Genomic DNA, 14,520 nt, shown 5'->3' on the forward strand with positions numbered 1-14,520 from the left:
CTGGGTTATTCTGAAAAGCTCTTTTACTTCACAGGCTTAATAAAATGTTCCACACACAACATGGATCTCCAAAACAAAACAACAACAACAACAACAAACAGTAACAAAACAGCAGAATTTGTGATCTTCACCTCTTAGTTTGTCGGGAGGATCTGATGCTCTTCACACCATCAAAATGTATTAACATTTGCATTTGCATTCATCAATATCTGTGTGAACACTACTTGTTACATCTGAATTCTTCTTGCTTACCCTAACAGAGACAAGATGGAAACAGAAGGGACCTGAACTGTAACAAGAACGTAATCAATGAAAGAAATGTAAACTACTTCCCTTTCTCTCAAGTTCAGCTACATGAGAGTATGAAGGCAGGTCAATTCAGACAAAGCCTTCTCCAACTTGCGGCTTAAGCTGCAGTGCTGCCCATGATGACCTGCATTACCATAGGCACAAGGGTAACTACTCTGGCTTTTGACCTGAAAACAAAACAATAATTTTCTTTATCTGGGCAAACCTCCACTCAAGAGAAGTTTACAGGTAGATTCTGTCTTGCATTAGATTCTGTTGTCACCTCTCTACTCGCACCAAGAAAGACCATTCAGTTTAAAATGTTACACACTTGCAGATAAAGGAACTATCCCAGCGAGAGATTCACTGACTACTAATTAGTAGATGGGGAAATCTTGGGTTCACATCATATCCAGCAGCCCAAACAACTTTCCGTTCTCATGGGACACACTATTTGAAAAAGCTCTCCCATCCAGGATCAGGAGATAACCAAAGAACATCTCAAGCAGCACGTGTGACAATGTGAGACAGGAAGGATTAGGCCATGCCCTAAAACTCCTCCTGTTTATTGAATATGCCCAGCTAATACTATTCCAGCACCTCATGGTTTTCATGGCACAACCCTCTAGGCAAGAGAGAGACCCACACAACTCTCAGATTTCAGAGCCTATGCAAAACAACCTTCCCTCTTACTCTAAGCCAATGGGAAAAAAAAAAAAAAAAAAAAAAAAAGACATTGTGATTTTTTTTTAAATTATTTTTAATATTTTCTTGGGAAAGTAAGGTTTATCAGAGTAATGAATACACTGAAATTCAGAAGGAATGATTGATAAAACTGGTAAGAGATTTTCTTCTTAAGGACAAAATACTAATTTAATACTATCAAATACATGCTGTGAGTACCATTTTGAAAACACCCTTTAAGAGAATTCTGTGGGTCAGTTTTCACCTTGTGTTTCCAAAATGAAAAGGAAACACTGCCTTCCTCTCATCAAAGTGATTCTCCTCAAAGTCTCGAGTAAAACAGAACATGGAGGAAGACTCAGAGGTCAGGGCAATTCCAGTCAGAGCTTGCAACAGAAGTTTCTCCACCTGTGGCAGGGGGTCTGGAAAGACACCTTTTTCCTTTTAGGGAAAAAATTACTTTTAAGGCCAAAACCTTACCTGAGACTAATCAATATAGTTCTGTCTGTTAACTTTTACTACTGTAATATAAAAAGAAGGAAGCAAGGCAGCCAGAAAGATGACGGTAGCATAAAAGCACAAGTTACGGGGAATGATGTTGCCATCATAGTGACAATTACTGAAGCAAGGCCGTCTTATTTAGAAACATACAGGAGATACTGAGCACAATGCACACATGCAGTGCCTGTGCTGTGGAGACCTCCGTGCACAGCATTCATTATGGGCTTGTTAGGATTACCACTGAGATTTCCCAGCTGGTGCAGAAAGTCTTTTTTAACCAAATGCTTAAACAGCTGTGCCTGAACACATTATTTCTTAATGTTCACATTATTTAGTTTTGTCTAGTTTTCATTAAAATATAATCTCACGGTTCAATTGCCTCATCTTGTGCCATGTGGTTTGTCAATAACTATGATGGACTATCATTTTTCTGCTCTTTCCTGATATGTCTCATTAATAATGCCAACTTAGTACATATTTTTCCTAAGAATAACCTAACAACAGTAACGATGAAAGAACCACACACAAATGTGCTTGAAAAATTAGCATTTAGCTGACCTGAAGACAGAAGATTTTGATGAGCAACAGCTGCCTGGGAATCTTAAAAAATTGTTAGATAACAATATAATAGATAGGTGAGGAAGCTGAAAATTAGACGTTTTCATGAAGCTTTTGTTACTAGCTGGAAAAGAGTTAGATTCACTTGTAAGTTCTCAAAACAAACAAATCAAAACTCTCTCAAAGGTGTCAGATAAATGTTTCTCTCTTTTGTCAGTGAGACCTTCCCAGATCACATAGTTGTTTGGCAACAGATTCAGCTGTTTTAGAGTTTTGCACATGCTGAGTAGCCAGCTGGCTGATACCTCTCCAAATAGATAAGGGACTAAGTAGAGGTCCATATTTGGGATTCTCACCTCTACTTGGGGCTGCTGTTTTTTTTTTTTTTTTTTTTTTTAAACTTATAGAAACTTCAGAACTTTGCAGTCTCTACGACACTTAAGAAAACTTGGTCAGTGGTTTGCAAGAACAAGAAATGACCAAGTGATTGCATAAGCCTTTTTTTTTTTTTTTTTTTTCCATAGGAATTGGAAAAATAATCCAAATTCCTGCTTAAATATGAAACAACTCAAAAATATGAAGGTCAGTGTCAATCAGAAAGATGTTCATAATTTATATATTCAGGAAATATTTGAATTGGTCCAACCATAAACTTGATACAATTTTAAAAGTATATATATTTGCAAAATATGGGTTGTTCTATTCCAACCACCAAATCCTCTGGTAATTTCAAGATGGTCTAAAGCTGACATCATTCTTGAATATTTTAAAAATCCATAAAACTGCCAATATTGTACTATACTAATCTACATTCTTAAACATTTTATTTACATTCATAAATACATTTCTAGAAGAATCAATCTGATTTCTTAAAACCTGCATATGCAATCCTTGTCTTTATTTATAAAACAAAATTACAAGCAGTTATATCCATTAATGCTTTGTTTGAACTCACAGAAACTGCTTGTTATAGATCGCTTTGTTAATTTTAATGGGGCAACACCCCTTTTTAGTATTTAAAACATAAAGCTATATTTACCATATTATACTACTAAATTAGCATTACATTACCAAATTAACCATATTTAAACATATTACACAAGAGGTGGACAAGCCAAGCATGAGCTGAAGAGCAGTGAGAACAGGGCTACTGTAGCATGGTTAAAACCACAATATTCTCCAATAAAATGATTTTTGAAAAGCCTGAGGAAAAATCACTGGCAAGGTGTTAATTGTTCATAATGAATCTGCTCATTTTATTCCTGAAGTTCTTTTAAGTAGTTCTGTAATCCATCACTTGCAAGAGAAAATGGATTTTGGAAGCCAGGAAAAGAGGACAAACCTAAAATGGAAGAAATTTCAGAAAAGGAGGTACACATTTACTCTAAAGAAAGCATTTAGTACATCTTACTGCAAGTGTCAAATAAAATATCCATTCAATTTCACAGAAAAATCATCAAGGATTTATTTCAACTGAATTTTCATAGTCCTGGTTTATATCAATTGTAAAATATATTGCTTGCTTAAAAAACGACAACATCTATAATAGCAGTGCTTTACTTTGAGATTATAGTTCTGGCTCAAGTAAAAATCCCCAAGAGAGTATACCAAGGTCTCAGATATAGCTGTTCCATGTGTACTTTCCAGAAGCTGATTAGCTTGAGAAATAATCCATCTGAAGTCTTGTGGAAGTGTATAGAAAATAAGTGTTATATGCTTTTTTAGCTTAAGATGGACAAGGATGAAGAGACTGAGAACAATATGGACTCCAACATCTGCAGTTTCCTCTAAAGAGGTCTGCAAACACTTTAAAACACAGTGAAACTCCTCCTACAGGTTCTCAAAACCCTCACAGATATAATTTTTTTTTTTTTAATTTTAATTTTTATTTTTTTTTGTTTGGTTCTGGTGTTTGGTTTTTGGTTTCATATTATTAAAGGATAAGCTTTCTTTGGCTCCTTTTCAGATATCAGTATTTCTCTGAATTTTTGTCAATGAGAGCAATTAAAACTTTGTGAGGTATTCTGAGAAAAGCAATTGTTTTCCATTAACCATACAGAGGGGAAAATAAATATGTTATGAAAGAAAGCATACAGAATTAATTAACTTTGTTTCTTCCTCAGAAATTTCTACCTGTGGCTTTAAAAAGTTGCAGCTTGACCTATGATATTCATATTGCTGTAAGATTAGAGTTGCCCCATTACCACTGCAATACAGAAAGGGAACTTCTAAGAACAGCTGTTTTTAGGTAATATATAACACTAAACCTATCTTTCACTTGCATTTAATATCATACTGCTTATTTAGATGGAAATTCTGAAACATAGCTAGCAGGATCACCAACTCCAAGAGCACAAGTATAAAACAGTCTGCAGAGTAACATAAAGATACTGTAGTTTTCATGAAAAGCTAAGCTGTGGGTGGAGGCCTATGGGAATAAAAAAACGTATATAAAAAAAAATAATCAAATCCTTAAGTTTAATTGTAAACCCTCAGTGATGATGGCAGAAAATCATGTATTTAGTAATTTTAACCAGCCACTGACTCCTACTTATACCTTCCCAACTTTGTTGACTCAAGGAACTGGATTGACGGAACTGTTTTTTTAGCAGCCAAATGTTAAATGAGTGCCCGTTTTCTTTATGGTTTACAACATGCAATTCTGATATTAGTGAGAAGTTGATTACAGAGTATGATCCAGATTAGTCCACATGCCATTGTTATTTCATATCACCTGATAGCCATGGAGCTTCATAAAGAGCTAACTAACCAATTTAGCAAGTCAGCGTCCTCTCTGATCTTGTCTTGCATACAGATGGATTTTGAAAAGGCACATTTTCTGCTTCTTTTATAAGGCTTAGGTTACAACATTGCCAGTGTGCACACACATCACAGAAAATACCATTCCATCAGTTTTTACAATGCTCTTAATACCTTTTTTTTGTTGTTGTTGTTTCTAAAGTTAGAGTCATGATCAGTATTGTCGAATGATAGCACAAATGAAGCCAAATTAAGAAAATAAAATTTGTCTTAGGATCTTATGTGTTCACCTGAATTTCTGTTCAAAGTGCTCTAGACTGGAAGCACATTACAGACTTTCCTGCACCAGGCCAGATCAGTTCTAGCATGGATTTATTTCAAGACTATGGGGACTTCAGTCAGCCTTCCCTCACGCAAAAACTCTCTAGGTTGTGGCTATGCTCCAGTTCTTCTGATTTTATAGCAGTCATACAGATGCAGAGCCACTTTTTCCTATAAATGCTAAGCCACGGTATATCGGCTAATCCTCAAAGTTCATCTACCCACTTCTATCACTTGTATACTCTACCTAATATATACCAGGTAAATGAAGCAAACTGAAAGGACATAGAAGATCTGGTATTTTTTCAATCATCTTCTAGAGAAGCACTAAAATTCCATTTTATGGAGTAACAGACACTTGAAAAGTAAGTAGCCAAACTCTGAACAGAAGATTTATTGTTATGTATTAAAAAATAAGATTTAAAACATCATTCTGCTACCAATATGCATTGAGATTTTTTATTTGTTTATTTTGTGTGTGGCAGAAGGGAGGGAATTAAGGAATTTAGCTAATGTTGCCCCTCCCCCCCCCCTTTTTTTTTAAATGCAAAAGTCCACATTTTGTAGTCTCTCTCTCTTTTTCCCCTACTAATTTATTATTCTTCTCCCAAGACATAGTTGAAGATTAGAGACTGAGAAGAAATTTTAAAAACTAAGTTTACAATTAAATTTAAGAGGAAGATAATAAGAGATCTTATCATCTGTCAGTCTGACTGAATTTATTTTGAACCTCCTGATGAGACAATCATAGCAGTGTAATGTTACCAAGACACTCTGGACAGGTTTATTTCTTAACTGTTATCTATCCCACTTTCAACTTCCTCATGTGGTTATAATGCACAGAGAGATAGAGAAGATGGAAAGCTGTGAGTGCAAACAATAATAATAATAAAAAATGAAAAGAATCCTGCTAGCACAAGAACTGCAGTGAACAGAAGTATAATCGTCAAATGATTTCAAAAAAAGAAGACATCTGAGACGGTCAGATTAACATACTATGGTGCACTAGAAATTAGCTGCTGTTTTTCACCAGCTCATTGTCCGCACTGAGTAACTATACTGAATAACCTGCAGTGAAACGTCATAGCACTGCAAGGACTTAAAGAAATACCTCATATTTTCAGGTCAAATTATGACTAAGCAAATAATGCTATTATGCATGTCTGAAGTGACTTACATCAAAAAATGTTAACCTACTTTGCATAACGTGATAGATTCCAGCCAGAAATAGGCTCCTTGTCACATGAGTCTTAATCCTGCTTTTTAAAACATAGACCTTACAATGTTTGTATTGTAATCTTTTGACTAATATATTTCTCTAAGGGGTCCAAAGGTAGAGTGGGTTATTTCCTGATTGGTTGATCTATAAATACAACTTCCATATAACAGATGGGTGTGGACAATTAATATTTCACAGAAATATGAGCTGAAAACATCCCTATATTTCCTGTGTCTCAGAAAAGAAACCGAGCTTCAGAGGCCCTACAGAAGTCAATCCAAAAATCAGTTCTAGGGTATGCACCTACAAGGCCCTTTTTTTTTTTTTTTTTTTTTTTTTTTTTTTTTTTTTTTTTTTTTTTTCCCATCCCTCAATACAGTTCTATGCATGTTACAGAAGTAAAGTTATTACAAGAGGACACCTAGTGGTATTTTGTAGAAGGTCACAGGCATGCACAAGCTTTTCCGAACATGTTAGGCCCTCTTCTTTGTATGTGAGGTCACACTATTCACTACTTCCTATTCCAATCTAGGCTACAGTGGGGGATACTAGATATTCCTTGGTAATATTACAGAAAGTGTCAGATACCCTGGATAATAATCCAAAGAAAGCACAAACACAACTTATTTATACAATTAGTACAGAATATTGTACCATACTTTCCTCTGGGATGGATGAAATACCTCTAAAGATAAAGCATTATTCCATCACAAAAGGGCACAGTGTGCAAAGCCACTATGCACTGGTGAGCAAGACTGAGCCCAGCTGTGAAAAAGCCACAGCTGCAAAGCCACAGGAGCAAAGGCAAGACCATATAACCTGTGGTGAGTTACTGTGTACACTTCATAGTTGCAGATTTAGAAGAGAAACAGTGATGAAACTAAAGACAACTGTACATAGTTAGGCAAGGAGGTCTTTGGCAGAGATGGAGCCATCAACTGTTTCATCACAGCAGAATCTGGAGTACTTCCACTAGCATAGGTTCGAATTAGTATTAAAAATTCTACATCCATATCAGAAATGTGGAGCTATACTACAATTTAAATATACAAAAGAAAAAGTATTAAACATGCTCATTAATTTTATTTCTTTTTTTTTTTTTTTTTTTTCCTTGGTATTTCTTTTGGTAGCATTTATTTCTTACATGTCCATATGTTGTTTCTTCATGCAGTTTGATGGAACAGATTTCTCCTTCAAATTTTATTTTGTACCTTATTGACATTTCTTCCTGATAGAACCTTTCTGACTTGGCATGAGTAAGGAGTTTCAGCATTTCAGCAAAACACACTGATCTCCAAAACACCTATAAATTTCCAGATCAGAAAACTGTTGAGTGATCTACAACATAGGGGCTCACCTAACCCTGACCATTAGCTTTTTTTCTGAGAAGCACAGCCTGTACCACCTTGGTTAGCTTCACTGGAAAAAAAAAAAAAATTAATTGTTGACATGTAGAATAACGTGCTATGCAAGATGAGAAAAGTGAAAATAAAAACGTAAGTGAAAGTGAGACAATAGTGACTTAAAAGAAAAAACATCATGGAAAAATGTTAAACCTCGAGCTAGAACAGCATAAAGACAGAAGGAAACTCAGGAAGAAGACTTAGGATAATCCTCTTTCAATAGCACAGGCCAGCATTTTCACACTGCATAGCAACTGCCCAGCCAGCAGAGTCAAGAAATGCCTTCATGGGAGTGATATGCATACTAGTGCTCAGGCTATTACCATGTTAGTTCTAGCTATCTACTATAAGAATTAACTCATAAATGATTGCTCTTCACCTGAAAGTATAATACTACTTGTGGGGACTCCTGAGTGTACTAAAAGATGTCCAAGTAAAAGTGACCAGGCAGTAAAGGTTACAGCAGGGAGATCCTGATCCTGGAACAGTCAAAACTATTAATAATAAAGAGTAACAGTTACTGAAGTATGACAGTCAGTGGCTTCAAAACTTACTTTGAGATATAAGCAAGAAGACAAGGTGATGTTATTCATTTCTTTCTCAGGCCACCATGTGCACATAAAGTAATGGAGCACTGAGCCCAAAACAACAAAGAACTGGATGTGTGCATATGTGCTGAGGACACTTTCAGCATTTCATTTGCCTACTAAATTCTACCATCTCTTCAACTTCCTGTTTAATGCTGGTCAGATTTGTTATAATCTTTTTTTTTTTTTTTTTTTTTTTTTTTTTTTAAACTCAAGCTTCCATTTTGACTACTTTGTTGTTACAGTATTCTGCTCTAACACAGAAATAGTTTGGATGGCACATCAAGTCACAATGAGTCAACACTTGGCTAAGATAACACAAGTCAGTTGTTAGTGAGCAGCCTAGCAAGGTTAATACCTTGCCATTCTCATGTAGTAAGGGGAGAGAAACATAATAGACATCTCTATATATAAATACTTTTTCACCAAGCACTTCCTGGCCTACCTAGATGCAGGGCTCTTGCAAAATGCATGTAGATGTGGAAACACATTTACTGATAAGTGGTGGTGCTCTTCAGGCTCTATTGTTTAAATTGTATGGGCATGGCCATAGGATTTTTCTGAGTATGTAAATCTATATTGATTCATAATACTTAGAAATATAAAGAAGGCAAAGCAAAGCAAAATGAAAAAAACCCAAGCTGCACATGTAATTTTGTAATTGGTTACTGAAAATGCCCACCATTATCTTTCTCATGTAAAAATAACTTGCTTACACATTTTAAGAGAAGGAAAACTTGCGAGAGAGGATAGTAAATTCACTTAACATCTTATAAAAGTGAGAGAGAAATGACTTTCAGGGATGGTCTCTGGGAGAAGAGGCCAGGGTCTGCCCCATTCTGGACACAGTTGGTTCCAGCCAACTCCAGCAGACCCTGACACATAAGTGGGCACACACTTTTCGGTGTGTTTTAGACCCAGGCAGAACACTTCTATAAATCTCACCACGTCTAAACCAACAGATCCTGTTGAACAACCCCACTGCTGCTATTCAGAGAGAGGAGAAGACACTAGCTTACCCTGCTTTGCTGGAGAGCCCTTCCCACAAAAGACAGCCAAATTAGGACAACCCTCTTTGTTGTTCTGAAGAGAGACATATAAAGTGGTCCAGCCGGACAGCACAGAGGCACAGCAGAACATGCACATCCCAGCATGAGGCAGAGGTGTTAGCACTGGGACAAAGGCTTCTGTTTTGATAGTCAAGTTTAATTTGCAACGTGCTACTGCTTTATTTAGAGTACATGAACATCCATTATTTAAGATAATATGGTACCCCAAAACCAAACAAAACCAAACCAAAACAAGGAAAATACCTAGATTTTATAGAAAAGATTCTGGCTTTATCTAGTTAAAAATAGCACAGTGAAATATTAATGTAGCATTTTAAATTTTAAATATTAATATGGAGTATAGAGCATGGCTATGTTGACACTGCAAGAAAGATGAGTAATGGTGAGAAGATTTGTTGAAATGTTTAAAATTAAGCTTTCTTCACTCATACAATTTTAGAGATTGAGTTCACGTGCATGAAATGATACCACCGCTAAAAACACTTATCACTAAATTCAATAAAAATGTGAAGGTTCAGAGCACATCTGTGATGTTGCAGTCTGTGTTGGGTCTGTCTGGGATGGAGTCACCTTTCCCTGCAGCAGCCCACACAGTGCTGTGCTCTGCACTCATAGCTGGAACAGCACTGGTATCACTCCAGTGTTGTGTCTATTGCTGCATAGTGCTGGCACAACATCAGAACTCCTTCCAGGCCCCCAAGAGCCAGCAGGCTGGGGGTGGGCAATTGATGGGGAGGGGACATCACCAGGGCAGCTGACCTAAACCAACCAAAGGGATATTCCATAACACCTGATGTCACACTCAGCAATAAAAGGGGGGCTCTCATGGGGGAGGGTCTCTCCTGAACAACCGGTACGCGTTTTGAGGCCCTGCTTCCCGGGACGTGGCCGAACATCGCTCGTTGATGGGAAGTAGAGAATAACTTTTTTTTTCTTTCTCTCTGTGCTTCCGCGCGGCCTTGTTGTTTCTTTTGTTTCTCTTTCTCCCCATTCCCCTTTCCTTAATTAAATCATTCTCATCTCAAACCTCGAGCTCTTTGTGTTGTCTTTTCTCCCCCTTCCTCTTTGAGGAGGGGAGGAGTGAGAGAGCGGTTGTGGTGGAGCTCGGCTGCCCACTTGAGTAAAACCATCACACAGTCCAAGGAGGAAAAAAAAATAAAATATAACCTAATGATCCTGATACTTTTGAGGGGAGAAAAAAGAGTTTTACTACCACAACTTTAAAGTACAATGAAGATACATGTCCTGTCTAATCATCACAAAATAATTTCAAACCTACATTAAAAAGAAATCTAATACCTTTTGCATGTCATCTTCAAAGAAAAAAAAATAAGTATTTTACATCATAATGCAGAATAATAAAAATGCATATATACAATGATTGTAAGTATACATCAGGTGATGCAACATTAAATATGTGTAGCAAGAATCCTGGTGGTGTCAGTTCACTAGGGGAGATGAACTTGGCAACCCTTCTACTGTTTACAAATCAACATTTCTTTCATTTCTCTGGGGGAGTGCTGTCAGTGTTTAAGGTTCAAAAGTAATATTATCTTGGTGCCTTGGTGAAAATATGCCCTTGGGGTTCACATGCTTACATAAGAGCTGCTTCTAATGTGCCTTGTCTGCCAATTAGGCAGACCTTTGATCAGTCTTGAGCAAAGAGAAAGAACCTTTAATATGATGAGTGTGCATGCAAAGTATCTTGTTATTTTTGACTGTTATACATTTAGAGTCATAGAGCAGAATCATAGAATATCCTGAGTTGGAAGGGAACCACAAGGTTTATCGAGTCCAGCTCCTGGATCCACACAAGTCTACCCAAAAATTCAGACCATATGACTGAGAGCACAGTCCAAATGCTTCTTAAACTCCAGCAGGCTTGGTGCCTTGACTACATCCCTGGGGAGCCTGTTCCAGTGCATGACCACCCTCTCGGTGAAGAAACCTTTCCTGATATCCAAACTGAACCTCCCCTGTTTGACTCCTTTCCCTCAGGTTCTGTCGCTGGTTACCAGAAAGAAGAGATCGGCACTTGCCCCTCTGCTCTGCCTCGTGAGGAAGCTGTATACCACAATGAGATCTCCTCTCAGCCTCCTCTTTTCCAGGCTGAACAGGCCTAGTTACCTCAGCTGTTCCTTGTATGTCTTGCCCTCTAGGCCCTTCACCATGTTTGTAGTCCTAAAACCATTTATTATGATCTCATAACTTTGCTTCATTTAAACCTCAGTTTATCCCTCTGGAAAATTAATATGTTAAAATATATCAGTCTCATAAATGTGACAGGAAGATTAATCAGTATGCCTTTGCAAATATCCTCAACTGGAACATGCCAGTGTAAGAATTCTTGAAATTTTTTGCTTCCATAAGTATTTTTCTTCTTCAGCCATTCATCTGTCTACCATTTTCAATGACATTGCTCCTGCTTTTAAGAAATATTTTATTTTATTTTATTTTAAGCTGCAGATAATTTAAAGCAGAGGAAAACATTAAAAACATTCTCAAGGCATAAATATAGCCCCTCAAACTTTATTTTCCTAGCTGTATTTACCAAAGCCAGAGCACTTTGGGAATGACATAAAAATATACATGAAGACTTTCAGATGTTTTCTAACACATATTCTTCCTGGCAAACAGAAACTGTGAGCCTTTACAAGTGTATTAGCTGTACAGTTAGCTCTAACTTCATGTAGATTCAGAGGTCTGTTGGATGAAGATCTGAGTTGTTTTTTAAAATAAATTTGCTATAAATAGACAAGATTATCTCTGTTTTCCAAGAATAAGACCTATGTTTAGACACAAACACGTAGATTTTCAATATTTTGCAAAAAAAGTATGAAAAAATCTTATTTCCTTTATTCCTTCTAAAACTCAGAGGAATTTCCACATAAAATATAGTTTATGTGTAAACTACAGTATACATACGGACATGCATGTCACAACTGGGCTCTAAAGAAAACTAGGTAAAATTGATCTTATGACTTGAGTAGAAATATTAACTGAAGGTAAAACTTGAATGTTTTTTCTAGAATTGGTACTTTAAAATCTTGGTAGCTTTGAAAAAAATGTGGTTTGCTAAAGACACTTTTTTGCACAAAATCTAATAAAATATTTAAGTAACTTGGAGAAATTAGACAGAACTCTTATGAAGAAATTGGAATTATCCAGTCTGCTTTGTATATGTATGCAGAAGTAATATGGAGAAGCAGGACTTAGTATTTGGAAGCAAGCCAGAAAGCTGTGTTATTTGACAGTAAAAACACACCAGTTAGAATATTAAAGCACACCTGTTTGCATGTTTGTTTCTAGGCTTTGCATTCATCTATTTATTTTTTTTTACTCCCCAGAGCAAATGGCCATAGCCTTCTAAAATTTATCCTTTGAAGAAAAGATCAGTAGCTTCAACGAAATGGGGTTGTTCCTTCTCCAAGGCAGCCTTTTTAGACTGGTAACTTTCTAGAGTTCATGTAGCCCTCACCCTGTCTCCACTAAGCAAGTTTTGGATTCTGCAGCTAGCCTATAGAGAAGACCTTGTTTCAAGGAGGTTTTGGAGTAAATTAGAAAACCCAGCATGGAAATCTAATGACCAGTGAATCTAATTACTACTACTATCTAGCTACTACTGCTGTGTACAGAGTTAGGTGACTTGATGGTTATGTTAAAATGCTGTTCTCTGAGCTGTACTAGTACCTTGGTAGACCTGCATGGGTGAAGAAGAACACAAGTGACATTAACGTAGGTATTTCCAGCAAAGCTGCAGTTATGTGGCATTCAGCATCTGGTGTTGCATTAGAAGAGGAGCACTTAAAGATCTTGGGATTCTGCAGCTTCTCAGGCACTACCAAACATTGACATGGGCCTCCACAGTAAGAGTTGTTCCCTCTTCCTTTCCACCTTCTGATAGCATTGAGGTATTGCTGGGCTACCCTTCCTGTCAACTCAAGAGCTGAACTGTGCTGCTGCAGAGAGCCACCTCCTGGTTACCAAGACTTCTTCACCCATCAGAAACCAGCTAACAAGTGCAGAGCATGGGGAGACAGACTATTGCCTGGCTAGATGAACACAAAAGGAGAGTGCATATATACAGACAAAAAGGCATGGTATAAGCAAGAGATCTTCACTGGTGCAACATTCCCAAATCACATGCCAGCTAGCCCTAAAAGGAAATACGAGATAAAGATCTCGTATTTCAAGGCTCGTTGCAGTTTAAGGGAACAGAAACAAGTGAGTTAAATAATTCACTGTCAACAAAGGTGTTTAATCATATGTTTTGGTGACCTCCATTACCTTAAGCTGCATCACATTCTCAGAGTCAAATTTAGCATCTTGGTCTGGAGTCCTTTCTTCTGCCTTCTGAGCCCAATTTTTCTGGAACCTGTGGGGAAAATACTTTGCTTCTCTAGATCAGTTTGGTTGGTCTTTAAATTGTTCTGTCTCAAAGTTAGATTACTTCAAAGCAAAGCTTTTGTGACTCACTCATTTGTATATTTTAAGTAGAGATGGGGGGGAGGAGGGGAAGGTAGTATCATGAATAAAAGGCATAAATAAAATGTATTGTTTTATTTGACCTTCTTGAAATACCAGATTAATATGTGCTTGATCTAGTTCTTTTTATTTGTCTATCTATTAAATACTTTCATAAAACACTTTCATAGCATTGTATTGAACAGGTTTTTTGTTTGTTTGTTTGTTTGTTTGTTTTAACCACTGAAGACATGCAGCCCAGTGTAGTTTATTAGTTCTGTGATGGGAGTTTTAAAAGATCAATACCATGAGTACAAACTTTTTGAAAGAGAAAAGATTTCTTGTGCATCACTCCTGCATATATTTAACTTCAAAGCACCTGCCCTAATTTGGAATATATTTCCTATTCATTTCTTGAGCTATTGTGTTTGAATAAAAACTTTCTCTTAGTACATGTAGTCTTACTACTTAGCTGTACTGTAAACACTAGACCAATAAACTCAAAGACCTAGAAATCATGATGCTGCTTTCTGTTCCCAGCTCTGCCATCATCACAGCAATCTCTACAGTTTCAGTTTCCTCAGCAGAGAAGGGAAGGGGTGATAATACTTTCAAATAAATAAAGCAATTTTTACCAAGACTGTGGTTGTTATTAAATTCTAAAA

This window comes from Oxyura jamaicensis, chromosome 1 (assembly GCF_011077185.1).
Source record: "Oxyura jamaicensis isolate SHBP4307 breed ruddy duck chromosome 1, BPBGC_Ojam_1.0, whole genome shotgun sequence".
NCBI classification, from domain to species: Eukaryota; Metazoa; Chordata; class Aves; order Anseriformes; family Anatidae; genus Oxyura; species Oxyura jamaicensis.